The 14,281-nt window shown below is 41.9% G+C and overlaps 1 protein-coding gene across 2 annotated transcripts in view; it reads right to left on the reverse strand.

Moving 5' to 3' along the window:
- LOC132780209 (homeobox protein otx5) overlaps nt 1-14,281 on the reverse strand; it is a 60,968-nt gene that overhangs the window by 33,775 nt on the left and 12,912 nt on the right. The window contains exons 1-2 of one of the 2 annotated variants that reach the window (XM_060783789.2): nt 4,360-4,620; nt 4,108-4,165 (exon numbers count right to left, since the gene is read on the reverse strand). The gene's annotated coding sequence lies outside the window, so the exon portion shown is untranslated. Of the gene's footprint in view, nt 1-4,107; nt 4,166-4,359; nt 4,621-14,281 lie in introns of those variants that run through there. The other variant, XM_060783790.2, reaches the window with a different exon arrangement.

The raw sequence follows: 14,281 nt of genomic DNA on the forward strand, positions 1-14,281 counted from the left end.
AAGGAAGAAAAGAACGGCTGAAGGAAGGAAGGAAAGAAGGAAGGAAGCCATATCCCTAAGTATTGTTAGAACTCCAATTTCAATTTTGTTTTCAATTGTAGGTTTTAACAAAATGGTTTGAAGTGAATTGAAACCCTTTTTCATGGGTTTTGGGAAGCGTATAGCAAACATCAATATGGTTGCTGTAAGTTTCCTGGGCTGTATGGCCATGTTCCAGAAGCATTCTCTCCTGACATTTCGCCCACACCTATGACAGGGATCCTCAAAGGTTGTGAGATCTGTTTCCCCCACCCTGGATATTCTACAGATATATAAACATCACTTGCCTAGTTTCCAACAGACCTCACAACCTCTGAGGATGCCTGCCATAGATGTGGGTGAAATGTCAGGAGAGAATGCTTCTGGAACATGGACATACAGCCTAGAAAGCTCACAACAATGTATTGATTCCAGCCTTCGAAAAAACATAAATATATTTTTGAAGAAAATAAGGTTGTTAAAAACTCCAATCCCAATCTAAGGAAAGCACTACATTTTGCATTTATGCCTGTTGTAAGTTTTGCTACCATCAGAGCTCGGCTTTAACTATATGATTTTCTCTGTGACAGATTGAGACATTTATATTCCACCCTTCTCTATAGATAAAATATCTATTAGAATAAAAATGACTACACCTTAAAAAAAAGAAGAGATATATTGGTAAGCTGCACCTATTCACACAGCAAAATGTGAGTTCATATTAAATATTTCTATATGTGATCCGATAGTTTGCAGATATATATACTCATACCATGAATGGTATACTGAACACAAGAAGGAGCATTAAAGAAGTACAACTTCGATAAAGACTAAAGATACCATTGTAAATATTAGAATTATTTCTCTATATCTAAATGATGCCTTGAAGAAAGCAAAAAAAAAAATCACAATGATTTCATAACATGGTCATTCGTTTCTGATTCAAGTCGGTTTTGCCATTTCGGCAATTTTCCAACTCTTGCGCAGTCATCCGAGAAACGCAGAAACGGCTTATGTGCGCCATTAACTGAATAGACTAAAAACTAGAGCCGCCGACCGAAGATAATTTTTTTTACAGAATAAAATCATTCTTTTATGGGATTTAGGGTGAGTTTCCAAATTGTATGGAATTCTTCATGAGAAAAAATGGGGAAGACACAGATTTTTAGGGTGAAGATCAAAAGGGACTCAAAAGCACCTTGGTTTCAGATGACCGAAGTCTCCCTTCTATGGATATTGTCTCTTATCTATAAAGAGCTACATTGCCAATAACCGTCTCCTATACCAACTAAGATACATCGATAGGTAGGTAGGTAGGTAGGTAGATAGATAGAGGACCATACATATGGCATCTCCCTGTTCTTTTTGGGTTTCTTATCTATGAAGAGTTATATTGCCAACAACCATCTCCTATAGGTAGATAGATAGATAGATAGATAGATAGATAGATAGACAGACAGACAGACAGATAGAAGACCATACATATGGCATCTCTCTGTTCTCTTTGGGTTTCTTATCTATGAAGAGCTACATTGCCAACAACCATCTCCTATAGATAGAGATAGACTTATCTATCCTATAGATAGACTTATCTGTCTGTCTGTCTGTCTGTCTATCTATATAGATAGATAGATAGATAGATAGATAGTAGACCATACATATGGCATCTCCCTGTTCTCTTTGGGTTTCTTATCTATGAAGAGCTATATTGCCAACAATTATCTCCTATAGATAGATATTTGCATTATTTCTACCTTATTTATTTATTTATTTATCTATTTACCTTACTTATATACCGCTGTTCTCAGCCCGAAGGCGACTCACAGCAGTTCACAACAACTACGAACAGCAAAAATTCAGTGCTACTATAGAAACAGTTCATATCAGTTCGGGCTCATATCAGCCTGAAGGCGACTCAGAGCATATGGCATCTCCCTGTTCTCTTTGGGTCTCATATCTATGAAGAGGTATATTGCCAACAACCATCTCCTATACCAACTAAGAGACATCAATTAGGTAGACAGACAGACAGACAGACAGACAGACAGGTAGAAGACCATACATATGGTATCTCCCTTATCTATGAAGAGCTACATTGCCAGCAATAGATAGATAGATAAATGATAGATAGATAGATGATAGATAGATAGATAGATAGATAGATAGATAGATAGATAGAGATAGATAGATAGATAGAAGATTGTACATATGGTATCTCCCTTATCTATGAAGAGCTACATTGCCAACAATAGAAAGATAGATAGAAGACTGTACATGTGGTATCTCTCTTATCTGTGAAGAGCTACATTGCCAACAATAGATAGATAGATAGATAGATAGATAGATAGATAGAAGACCATACATATGGTATCTCCCTTACCTATGAAGAGCTACATTGCCAACAACCATCTACTGAATGCCCATAATGTCCCCATTTTTCAGTCCAAAAGCTATATGGAATCCTTCACTAAGAAGAGTAAGGAAGATGCAACTTGTGGGTTGATGATCAAAAGTGATCAAAAGACACCTTGGTTACGGATGAGTGAAGTCTTCCTTGTATGGTTGATGTTCAGATAGATAGATAGATAGATAGATAGATAGATATAATAGATAGGTAGGTAGGTAGGTAGGTAGGTAGGATAGATAGATAGATAGATAGATGATAGATAGAACATATATATTACCTCTCCTCCATCCCTTTGGGTCTCTTATCTATGAATAACTACATTGCCAACAACCATCTACTGAATGTCCACAATGTCCCAATTTTCAGGATCTCATCCAAGAGTTTCCAAGTTGTATTGAATTCTTCACCAGGAAGAATAAGGAACATACAACTCATAGGTTGATGATCAAAAGTGATCAAAAGGCACTTTGGTTATAGATGATTGAAGTCTTCCTTGTATGGTTGGTATTCAGATAGATAGATAGATAGATAGATAGATAGATAGATAGAACATATATATTACGTCTCCTCCATCCCTTTGGGTCTCTTATCTATGAATATCTACATAGCCAACAACCATCTACTGAATGTCCACAATGTCCCAATTTTCAGGATCTCATCCAAGAGTTTCCAAGTTGTATTGAATTCTTCACCAGGAAGAATAAGGAACATACAACTCGTAGGTTGATGATCAAAAGTGATCAAAAGGCACTTTGGTTATAGATGATTGAAGTCTTCCTTGTATGGTTGGTATTCAGATAGATAGATAGATAGATAGATAGATAGATAGATAGATAGGGATACCAGATAGATAGATAGATAGATAGATAGATAGATAGATAGATAGATAGATAGATAGATGATAGATAGATGATAGATAGAACATATATATTACCTCTCCTCCATCCCTTTGTGCATCTTACCTACGAAGAGCTATATTGTCAACGACCGTCTACTGAATGTCCATAATGTCCCAATTTTTCAGGATCTCATCCAAGAGTCTCCAAGTTGTATTGAATTCTTCACCAGGAAGAATGAGGAAGATGGAACTTGTAAGTTGATGATCAAAAGAGATCAAAAGGCACTTTGGTTACAGATGAGAGAAGTCTTTCTTGTATGGTTGGTATTTAGATAGATAGATAGATAGATAGATAGATAGATAGATAGATAGATATTGCTTGATAGATGATAGATAGAACCTATCTAGATATTACCTCTCCTCCATACCTTTGTGTATCTTACCTATGAAGAGCTATATTGTCAACAACGACCATCTACTGAATGTCCATAACGTCCCTATTTTTCAGTCTCTCATCCAAGAGTTTCCAAGTTGTATTGAATTCTTCACCAGGAAGAATGAGGAAGATTCAGCTTATAGGCTGATGATCAAAAGTGATCAATAGGTACCTTGTCAGAAGTTTTTCTTGTATGGTTGGTATTCAGATAAATAGATAGCTAAATAGAGATGCTAGACAGATGATAGACAGATCATACATATTGCCTCTCTTCCATCTCGTTGGGTCTCTTATCTATGAAGAGCTCCATGGTCGACCACTGAATGCCTATGTCGGTGGCATAGTATCCTCATTTTTCATTCTCTCATCCAAACACACATCTTTGTGGATGAAAAAGGTCTTGCTTACCTTCTCCGGAGAGCAGTCCCAGGGCCCGGTTGTCCGTCTCGAGCGCCTCCGGGTCCCTCTGCAAGGAAGCATAACAGAGATTTGGTCTGGGGCACGGATCGTGGAGAAAAGACCAAGGGCAGCTCCTTCCCAACCCCACGAGAAACCACAAAAAATAACCCCGGCGAGAAAGAGCAAAATGTGTTAAAAGGATAACCCAGAAGTGATACAGTGGGAGATCCCTATAATCTGTAATAAAAAGAGAAGCTTAACCTGAATTGAAAAGAGATTTAGAGCTGGGTAAGAGATTCTGCTGCCCAGGACTTCTCTGGGCATTTAGATCCGAAGGTTTGGGATTTTCTCCTCTTAAGCCCTGGAGAAAGGAGGGGGGGAGAGAGACAGAGAGCCGTGGTGATGGTTGTTGTTGGTGGCAGCCCTTCTGCTGGGGGAGGGTTCCCTTTCTGACCATTTGGTGCGCCGTGTGCAGGGCCCATTCTTAGACCTGCTCCAAGGGCCTCACATGATTGGTATTATAGCAATACTTGGGTAGATTAATATATGGGAGAGAGCGGTGGCTTGGTGGTTGGGTTTTCCTGGGCGGCAATAGAAAAACCTTGTTTGCTCTGATGGCCGATTGTGTCTGGATACACATACACACATTAGTATATCTGTCTCGCACAGGCATGGGCAAACTTCAGCCCTCCAGGTGTTTTGGACTTCAATTCCCAGTTGAAGTCCAAAACACCTGGAGGGCTCAAGTTTGCCCATGCCTGGTCTTGCACATATGTCTGGCATTGCCCAGGTTATGTATTCTGAATTGTATTTATCTATATAAATAAAAATGTAATGTTCATTTGTGGGATTAACATAGCTCAAAAACTACTGGACGAATTGACCAAATTGACACCAAATTTGGACACAATACACCTATCAGGCCAATGAGTGACCATCACTCATAAAAACACAGAGGAAGGAACTTAAAAAGCCAAAGAGTAAAAAATACATTACAACACATGCGCAAAACCACATATATACACATAGTATACACACACACAAAACACATACACAGACGGCCACAGCAATGCGTGCCAGGGAACGGCTAGTTATATATAATCATAGTTAGCTTTTCAATTTTATGGCTGTTCCCACTAGAAAATGCACACATGGGAAAAGGTCGTACTGTTTTACTAAAGTTTTAGTACTCAACTTCTTAACTCAGCTTCTGCCAACCTAGCAGTTTGAAAACATGGAAATGTGAGTAGATCAATAGGTATTGCTCCGGTGGGAAGGTAACGGCGATCCATGCAGTCATGCCAGCCACATGACCTTGGAGGTGTCTATGGACAATGCCGGCTCTTCAGCTTAGAAATGGAGATGAGCACCAACCCTCAGAGTTAAGTCTCGACTGGACTTAATGTCAGGGGAAAACCTTTACCTATACCTAACTCAGGTAAACGCTTTTCAAAACAGGTACGTCGACTTGCACCAATATTTTAAGGTGGATGGTGAAGGTTACGTGTACAGGTTTGTTTCTGAATCCATTGAACCATGTAGAAGCCTTTGTGGAACATACATACATACATACATACTTTGACTTTAGAATATAACAACAACAACAATAACAACAACAAGTGGGTTGCTGTGAGTTTTCCGGGCTGTATGGCCATGTTCCAGAAGCATTCTCAGGAGAGAATGCTTCTGGAACATGGCCATATGGCCAGGAAAACTCACAGCAACCCAGTGATTCTGGCTATGAAAGCCTTTGACAACATAATAATAATAAGCTTACACGATATGAGGATTTAAAGATCGAACTGCAAAGACTCCCGCACAAGCCAGTCAAGTTGGTCCCAGTGGTGATCGGCACTCTGGCTGCAGTGCCTAAAGACCTTGGCCTGCACTTAAACACAATCGGCTCTGACAAAATTACCAACTGCCAGCTGCAGAAAGCCACCTTACTGGGATCTGCACGCATTACTCGCCGATACATCACACAGTTCTGGACACTTGGGAAGTGTCCAACATGTGATCCAATACAACAGCCAGCAGAGTGATCTTGTCTGCTGTGGACCCAGCTTGTTGTGTTTCAAATAATAATAATAATAATAATAATAATAATAATAATAATATGGTCCCACTGCCCTACTTAAAGACACTTCACTCATCCATCCACACTAATGCCACCTATCTATGCTTTGGTGTCTTCCATTCATTCCTCTCAATAATAATAATAATAATTATTATTATTATTATTATAATAATAATAATAATAATAATAATAATACTATTTTGGTGACTGCCGCAAACTAGGGTGAATTGGTTGTGACTCAATGAGATATTCATTGAAAAACTAGAGCAATGTTTCTCAACTTGGGGGTTGGGACCCCTGGGGGGGAGATCACGAGGGGGTGCCAGAGCAGTCACCAAAGACCATCAGAAAACACAGTGTTTTCTGTTGGTCATGGGGGTTCTGTGTGTGAAGTTTGGCCCAATTCTATCATTGGTGGGGTTCAGAATACTCTTCGATTGTAGGTGAACTATAAATCCCAGCAACTACAACTCCCAAATGTCAAGGTCTATTTCCCTCAAACTCCATCAGTGTTCACATTTGGGGCAGGTTGAGTATCCGTGCCAAGTTTGGTCCAGATCCATCATTGTTTCAGTCCACAGTGCTCTCTGGATTTAGGTGAACTATAACTCCAAAACTCAAGGCAAATGCCCACCAAACCATTCCAGTATTTTCTGTTGGTCATGGGAGTTCTATGTGCCAAGTTTGGCCCAATTCCATCATTGGTGAGTTCAGGACGCTCTTTGATTTTAGGCGAACTATAAATCCCAGCAACTACAACTCCCAAATGTCAAGGTCTATTTCCCCCAAACTCCATCAGTGTTCACATTTGGGGCAGGTTGAGTATCCGTGCCAAGTTTGGTCCAGATCCATCATTGTTTCAGTCCACAGTGCTCTCTGGATTTAGGTGAACTATAACTCCAAAACTCAAGGCAAATGCCCACCAAACCATTCCAGTATTTTCTGTTGGTCATGGGAGTTCTATGTGCCAAGTTTGGCCCAATTCCATCATTGGTGAGTTCAGGACGCTCTTTGATTTTAGGCGAACTATAAATCCCAGCAACTACAACTCCCAAATGTCAAGGTCTATTTCCCCCAAACTCCATCAGTGTTCACATTTGGGCATATTGAGTATCTGTGCTAAGTTTGGTCCAGATCCATCATTGTTTGAGTCTACAGTGCTCTCTGGGTGTAGATGAACTATAACTCCAAAACTCAAGGTCTATGCCCATGAAACCGTTCCAGTATTTTCTGTTGGTCATGGGAGTTCTGTGTGCCAAGTTTGGTTCATTTTCATTGTTGGTGAAGTTCAGAATGCTCTCTGATTGTAGGTGAACTATAAATCCCAGCAGCAACAACTCTCAAATGACGAAATCAATCAGTATTCAAATTTGGGTGTATCGGTCTTTGTGCCAAATTTGGTCCAGTTACCGAAAATACATCCTGCATATCAGATATTTACATTAAGATTCATAACAGTAGCAAAATTGCAGTTATGAAGTAGCAACGAAAATAATGTTATGGTTGGGGGTCACCACAACATGAGGAACTGTATTAAGGGGTCACAGCATTAGGAAGGTTGAGAAGCACTGATCTAGAACTCAGATTTCCTTCCGAAAGTGCCACAAAGTGTATATGCCATCAAGTCTTTTGTGGACTTATGGCAACCCTGTCGATTTCACAGTGTTCTCTTAGGCGAGGAAGGAATGCTAAGAGGAGGCTTTGTCTGTTCTTCCCTTTTACATACATCCTGCAGAACCTGCTATTATTCATTGACAGCCACACACATTAGCAGCCCTGAAAACATGCAGCCTAGCTGTCTTTTGAAGCCGTTCCACACCTCATTTTTAAAGCTCTGCATCATCAGGCAAACCTCTCCACCTGGGCAGGTACATTGCCTTTATTTCCCACTTTTGCTTTAGCTAAAAGTCTAGCTGGAATGTATTGTCGAAGGCATTCATGACCGGAATCACTGGGCTGTTGTGTGTTTTCCGGGTTGTATGCCCAGAAGCATTCTCTCCTGGCGTTTCGCCCACATCTATGGCAGGCATCCTCAGAGGTTGTGAGGTCTGTTGGAAACTAGGAAAATGGGGGTTTATATATCTGTGGGGGAACTCCAGACAATAAATAATCGGGGCCAACTAATCACCTCCCATCAAACAATTCCATGGCAGGCATCCTCAGAGGTTGTGAGGTCTGTTGGAAACTAAGAAAACGGGTTTTATATATCTGTGGGGGAACTCCAGACAATAAACAATCAGGGCCAACTAATCACCTCCCAACAAAGGATTCCATGGCAGGCATCCTCAGAGGCAGTGAGGTCTGTTGGAAACTAGGAAAACGGGGTTTATATATCTGTGGGGGAACTCCAGACAATAAACAATCGGGGCCAACTAATCACCTCCCAACAAAGGATTCCATGGCAGGCATCCTCAGAGGCAGTGAGGTCTGTTGGTAACTAGGAAAATGGGGTTTATATATCTGTGGGGGAACTCCAGACAATAAATAATCGGGGCCAACTAATCACCTCCCAATAAAGGATTCCATGGCAGGCATCCTCAGAGGTTGTGAGGTCTGTTGGAAACTAGGAAAATGGGGTTTATATATCTGTGGGGAGACTCCAGACAATAAACATTCAGGGCCAACTAATCACCTCCCAACAAAGGATTCTATGGCAGGCATCCTCAGAGGTTGTGAGTTCTGTTGGAAACGAGGAAAATGGGGATGTATATATCTGTGGGGGAACTCCAGACAATAAACAATCAGGGCCAACTAATCACCTCCCAACAAAAGATTCCTCCAGGCAGTAAGAAGCCAGACTAAAACTGCAAGGCCATTAAATGCTAATAAAGGTGGGCAATTGAAACATTCATACCTACCTCAAACAGAGAAAGAATTCTTTCTCTCACCCTGGACATATGAACCCCATTTTCCTAGTTTCCAACAGACCTCACAACCTCTGAGGATGCCTGCTACAGATGCAGGCAAAACGTCAGGAGAGAATGTTTCTGGAGCATAGCCATACAGCCCTGAAAACACACAGCAATCCAGATTCATTCATTCCTAGAAGTCAATGGACGCCAAATAAAGGAACTTGGAATGCCTGAAGGCCACCCATAGACTCCTTAAAGATTCATGGACCCCTGCTGCATCGGGATTGTCTTCCGAATTGGGCCTGCTGTTCACAAAAAGAGGGTTATCTTGTGTAAACTTTCCACACCCCACACGATATTCACAGCGGTGGTTTGCCCAAGCGCCTCTCAAACAGATGGGCAGCTCCGATAGGTGCCAGACTGGAGTTTATTATTCTGTGTACTTTCCATACAAGGATGTAACTTCTCGCTAACGCATTAGTCTGCCACATTATGGAAGCCCATTCGTGCTCAAGCCACAGGCAGCGTCATTCTTTCTCATGGGCTTTAGCATGCCCATGCTAAAGCAGGCATGGGCAAACTTCAGCCCTCCAAGTGTTTTGGACTACAATTCCCACAATTCCTAACTCCCTTCTAGGGACACAGGAAGGTGCTGAGCGGACACTTGCAGGAACACCCCAGCAAGCAAGAGTCCAAAAGTGGCAGGCTAAAACCTCTCAATCAGTGGCTGATACCAAATGAGAAACTCTCTCCTGGGCAAACAGTGTGCAATCTGGAAGGCGCTGAGCAGGACACTTGCAGGAACACCTCAGCAAGCAAGAGTCCAAAAGTGGCAGGCTAAAAACCTCTCAACCAGATGAGAAACACCCTCCTGGGCAAACAGTGGGCAATCTGGAAGGCACTGAGCAGACACTTGCAGGAACACCCCAGCCAGCAAGAGTCCAAAAGTGACAGGCTAACACATCCAGGGGATGACCGGATGTGTTACAATCCCATGGGGACGCTTCTCTCATGTTCCACCTTAAATCAAGAAATAGCTTCCTAAGATCTACAGGGATACCCGCAGAAACACCTCAGCAAGCAAGAGTCCAAAAGTGGCAGGCTAAAAACCTCTCAATCAGTGGCTGATACCAGATGAGAAACTCCCTCCTGGGCAAACAGTGGGCAATCTGGAAGGTGCTGAGGAGACACTTGCAGGAACACCTCAGCAAGCGAGAGTCCAAAAGTGGCAGGTTAACACACCCAGGGGATGCCTGGATGTGTTACGATCCCATGGAGAGGCTTCTCTCGCGTAAATAAATAAATAAATAAATAAACTTTATTTATACCTCGCCACCATCTCCCCAAAGGGACTTGGAGCGGCTTACATGAAGCCAAGCCCAACAACACACCAGTAAAAACAACAAAGCAATAAGCAAATAAAGCAATACAATTATTATAACTTACATATAGACAATAACACACAGCGATTTAAAAACCTTAAATCAAGAAATAGCTTCCTAAGATCTACAGAGATACTCGCAGAAACACCTCAGCAAGCCAGAGCCCAAAAGTGGCAGGCTCAAACCCGGAAACTCAATCCATGGCTGATACCAGATGAGAGACTTCTCCCTGGGTACAAAGAAGACTGGGTGACTTGGAAGGCATTAAACAGACTGCACTCCGGCACCACGAGATGCAGAGCCAACTTTAAGAAATGGGGCCACAAAGTGGAGTCCACGACATGCGAGTGCGGAGAAGAGCAAGCCACTGACCACCTGCTGCAATGCAACCTGAGCCCTGCCACTTGCACAATGGAGGACCTTCTTGCAGCAACACCAGAGGCACTCCACGTGGCCAGATACTGGTCAAAGGACATTTAGTACAATGCCAAGTTTTTAACTTTGTTTGTGGTTTTTCTATCCATTATAACTGTATTCTCAATTCCCTTTGGACACAATAAATAACATAAAAAAATAAACAAAAATCTATCCCAAAGGAAACTCAAAGCAGCTTAACATAAAAGCATTAGCACACAATTCAAAATATACAAATATGCAAACATCAAAATAAACAGTATTTTGAAATGGAGATAAAAATCTACTAAGTGCCCCCTGATTTAATCTCTTATGCGCAGAATTTTGACTGATATATTAATTTTAAATGGTTTCTATCCCATTCATTCATGGGCTAAACGCTTGTGATGACAAAACCGCTGACCAACAGGTCAGCGGTTCGAATCAGGGGAGAGCAGATTGAGCTTCCTCTGTCAGCTCCAGCTCCCCGTGCAGAGACATGAGAGAAGCCTCCCACAAGGATGGTAAAACATCAAAACATCCGGGCAATGTCCCCTGGGCTTCGTCCTTGCAGACGGGCAATTCTCTCACACCAGAAGCGACTTGCAGTTTCTCAAGTCACTCCTGACACACATTCACCAGGCACAGTTTATCCCAGTAGCACACAGATATTAACTGAAATACGTAATAAATAATAATAATAATAATCTTATTTTTTTTAATTTTATTTTGTGTCAGGAGTGGCTTGACAAACTGCAAGTCACTTCTGGTGTGAGAGAATTGGCCATCTGCAAGGATGTTGCCCAGAAAAGCCCTGATGTCTTACCATCCTATGGGAAGCTTCTCTCATGTCCCTTCATGGGAAGCCGTAGCTGACAGATGGGAGCTCACCCTGCTCCCCGGTTTCAAACTGCCGACCTTTCTGTCAGCAGTCCTGCCGGCACAAGGGTTTAACCCATTGCGCCGCCGAGGGCTCCGTAATTTTATTTATATCCCGCCACCATCTCTGAAAAGGGACTCGGCGTGGTTTATAGTGCAACACATGAGGTTGCCATGCAAAGCACTTAGAATACAATACATCCAGCATTTGTAAAATCATTATTTTCCAGAGAAATGGAGCATTTTCAAGATCTCCTCCATTGCCATCATATTTAAATTAGTAGGTCTTATTTCTACATAAAAAGGATCACTTTGAAACCAGGAATCTAGCTGAGCCTGGGAGTTTTGGCCACAGTTACATTCTTAGATGTTCTGTGCAGGGACGTACCAAGACAGTTTGTATTTTGTATCGTCGAAGGCTTTCGTGGCCAGAATCACTGGTTTGTTGTTAATTTTCCAAGATGTATGGCCCTTGTTTCAGAAGCATTCTCTCCTGACGTTTCTACGACAGGCATCCTCAGAGGTTACAATTATATTAACCGATCCTGTTAATTTGCTCTGTTTCCATGATATTTCCTATGCCGTTATACATTGTTATCCACCTCACTAAACCACCTTATCCTTTAACCAGTTCACATAATGGTTTTCCTCCCCCACTCCAAAATTAGTCTGCTGTTATTGTTGTTGCTAGATATTATTGTTATGTTGTTTTACGCTGTTTTATTCTGTCTTAATTGTTATTGCTTTGTTTTTCATTGTATTGTGCCTTGGGCTTGGGCCCCATGTAAGCCGGCCCGAGTCCCTTCGGGGAGATGGAGGCGGGGTAGAAAAATAAAGTTGTTGTTGTTGTTGTTGTTGTTGTTGTTCTTCTTCTTCTTCTTCTTCTTCTTCTTCTTCTTCTTCTTCTTCTTCTTCCTCCTCCTCCTCCTCCTCTTCTTCTTCTTTTTCTTCCTTTTCTTCTTCTTCTTCTTCCTCTTCCTCTTCCTCTTCTTCTTCCTCTTCTTCGTTTTCTTCTTCTTCTTCTTCCTCTTCCTCCTCCTCCTCTTCCTCTTCTTTTTCTTCCTCTTCCTCTTCTTCTTCTTCCTCTTCTTCTTCCTCCTCCTCCTCCTCCTCCTCTTCTTTTTCTTTTTCTTCCTCTTCTTCTTCTTCCTCTTCTTCTTCTTCTTCCTCCTCATCCTCCTCTTCTTCTTCTTTTTCTTCTTCTTCTTCTTCCTTTTCTTCTTCTTCCTCTTCTTCTTCTTCCTCTTCTTCTTCCTCTTCCACTTCTTCTTCTTCCTCCTCCTCCTCCTCCTCTTCTTCTTCAATTTCTTCTTCCTCCTCTTCTTCGTTCTCTTCCTCCTCCTCTTCTTCTTCTTCCTCTTCCTCCTCCTCTTCTTCTTCCTCTTCTTTGTTTTCTTCTTCCTCTTCTTCTTCTTGTTCTTCTTCTTCTTCGTCTTCTTCTTCTTCCTCTTCTTCTTCCTCTTCTTTTTCTTCTTTTTTTTTCTTCTCCTTCTCCTTTTCCTTCTCCTTCTGGTGAAACGTCAGAAGAGAATGCTTCTGTTACATGGTCTTATAGCCCGGAAAATTCACAACAACCCAGAATGGCCCAAATCAGGCATGTAGCGGGGGGGGGGGGGGGGGGTTGAAGGGCTTCCCCCCTCAAATCCCCCCCCCCAAATTCTCAGGGTGGTCCGCGAGAAGGCCTTACGGGTACATTACGTAAACGGTTACATTTATTCATATCATGATCTGATCACCATGCTCAATACATCCCATATGCATGGGGTTACTGGGATAACGATACAAAAGGTTTGCTAGGGTACATCCTCAGCCCCCTCCCCCCAAATTAAACTCAGCACCCCCCCCCCATCAAACTCAGCACCCCCAAATTAAACTCAGCACCCCCCCAAATCAAACCCAACACCCCCCAAATCAAACTGAGCATCCCCAAATCAAACTCAGCACCCCCCAAATCAAACTCAGCACCCCCCAAATCAAAATCCTGGCTATGGGCCTGGCCCAAATGTATCACAATACTCTCCTAGCCATTCAAATACCAAACATCAGATAAGCAAATGAATCAACTTTGATTCAGTAGGAACATCAAGGAAATATTTCCCCCCAAAAAAACATACACAATATTTAACATTTTCTGCTTTACAAACAAACACTGCGATTGCCTTTGCTATTTGGAAGGGAGAGAAAGGAGAGAGAAAAAACCAAGGAGCATCTGCACCAGCAAAATGAGAGGAGATTAAGGACATTTGCAACATGCTCTTAATGAGTACGGAAGAGACCCAAAATTTTGCCGACGCGCTCTTGGAGAGCTCTCCTGAAATTACTCTTTTAAGAAGCTTAGGGACGGAAAGAAGTCGAAGGAAAACGCTGGATTCATTTCTCAACCTCTCTCCCTGGCAGAAATAGGATGCCTTTCTTTAGTTATTTTTTTCCACTTCAAATCCTTCTCTTTGTCAAAAGACGTGGGTTTGTTTTGTTTTTTTGCAATTTTGCATTAACGATTGGCTGCCGCTAAGAAAGGAAACAATCCCGTTGTTGTCATGCAAGACATGGGAAGAGTTGATCAGACAGAAGAATGAGCCATATCAACATTGTTGTTGTTA

The sequence above is a fragment of the Anolis sagrei genome, chromosome X (assembly GCF_037176765.1).
Source record: "Anolis sagrei isolate rAnoSag1 chromosome X, rAnoSag1.mat, whole genome shotgun sequence".
Taxonomy (NCBI): domain Eukaryota; kingdom Metazoa; phylum Chordata; class Lepidosauria; order Squamata; family Dactyloidae; genus Anolis; species Anolis sagrei.